The following is a 1,997-nucleotide window of genomic DNA, read 5'->3' as shown; positions in this document are numbered from 1 at the left end:
TTTTCGTGTTACATGCAGACTCATGGAAATCAAGGAATGAGTATTCATGGATTACGTAATGAGTTCATGAAGCTCAGAATGATATACATGAATGAAATATGAAGTTTTGTTATTTGAACTATAAGAACATTTAATCTTTTGATGAAACTAGGGCATAATACTCATAAGGATGAGAAATTCATGGAAACATGAACGAGCGTGGCGTGTAGAAGAACAAGGGTATTCTCACACGTAGATAGAAGCCCTATATACCTCAATTCTAGCCTTTAAGCGTACCATAACGTTCGTGACTCCTTTCGACCTTAATCTATAGGAATATATGTCAAAGGGAATCAATATTCGTAAGAGTACTCATGTTTTGGTCATCTAAGCATTTTGTCAAACACTTGATGGGCATGAAGCTCCACAATTCTCATCAATGGTGTTTCTACACCCAACAACCTATTCTTTTTCTCCTAGATAATTCTACAATCTCATATATATCAAATTTACATCATTCTGCATCACCCATAAGATAACAACACCCCTAAGTCAACAATTGAAACATATAATCGGTCATAATTTTCTTCTATCATACCCATCAACGTATATCTCAAGAACTTATAGTCCATAATCACCAATTCAAAGCTATAATTGATTGTAATAGGAAAGTCTTACATACCATAATTGCTCCAAACATTCAAAGAAAAACCCAACTTTGGAGAAGAATCCCAAAAATTATGAACTTGAATCCTTGAGATGGGTTTTCTTTAAAACCTTAGGATTGTAGAGTAGAATCTTGTTAGTAATCCATATATGGGTGTTAATCCTTGTTAATATGATGGAATAATACTTGGGGTTTGAGAAAGCACTCACCTTAGGAGGTTTGGGGGAAGTTCTGGGGTCCTTTGTCCTCAAAAAGTCGGCCAAAAACGAAGTGGAATGAATAAGTTTTGATAAATTCATGATCTGTACTTTTATTATAACGACCCGTTTGCTCGTTGTAGTCTTTTCAGCATTTTTGCCTTTTCCCGAGCATTGATTAGCTCATTTTTTATCCTAGGGGACCGTTGGCACGGTTCCTGAGGTGTCTAGGCCGGATTCGGGCAACTTTTGTGAAATATAGGCTTTAAGTAAAAAATAGTTGACCCAAAGTTGACTTTTGGGTAAGCGGATCTTTTTTGGAAATCCATCGATTCCGAGAGGTCCGGATGGTAGTTTAGAACTTGTGTGTGTATCTGGTTCGGTTTTCAATGCACTCAGATGCATTTTGGGACTTGGGTTGGGAATTGGAATTAAGGTATAGGGGGTTGACTTGGTCAACGAGACCTCCGAGGCCATAGGCGCGTTCGTAGCGTGTTTTTACGGGTGTCTATGTGTATGGTGTGTGAGCAGATGGCCTCGGGAATTAGATGAAAAATCGAATCAAATGGTGAAACTTGGGTAAGTTTCTGGTGTCTGATGCTCGCTTTGGCGGTACCAGCACCGCGGCAGCGGTACGAGCAGTAGCCTTGCCGCTGGAGCGGTCTAAGGATTTTAAGCGTGACCGCTGAAGCGGTCCCAGTGCCGCTAAAGCGGGTGACAGGCAGTGTGTATAATTAATGAAGTGTTAAAAGCCTTTAGACCCTCATTTACTTCCATTTCGAAATTAGAGCTTGTGGGGACTGTTCTTGGAGATATTTTGGGGGTGCTCTTGGAGGTAAATCTTGCTAATCCCTCTTCTGTTTCTTTAATCCTAATCATCATAGATTCTCATTTTCCTTTAATAATCACTTAGTAATGGAAGATGAAAGTGGGTTTTGATGAACATTTTCTCTAGGCTTATTAATGTTGAATTGATGGGGTTTATGTTATATTTTGATGAACCTAAGCTTATTAATCATATATCTTCCATTTCTAGAGTTGAATTTCAGAATCAAAGAGTTAGGGTTTATACCCAAATTGGGGGTTTTCAAATTCGAAATTGGGTAAATCTATGAGTTAATTTAGCAATTAGTGGTTGGGTTATGATCACCCAG

This window comes from Lycium barbarum, chromosome 6 (assembly GCF_019175385.1).
Source record: "Lycium barbarum isolate Lr01 chromosome 6, ASM1917538v2, whole genome shotgun sequence".
In the NCBI taxonomy this organism is placed as follows: Eukaryota; Viridiplantae; Streptophyta; class Magnoliopsida; order Solanales; family Solanaceae; genus Lycium; species Lycium barbarum.
The sequence above is the reverse complement of the archived record's forward strand: the minus strand, read 5'-3'. Positions refer to the sequence as shown.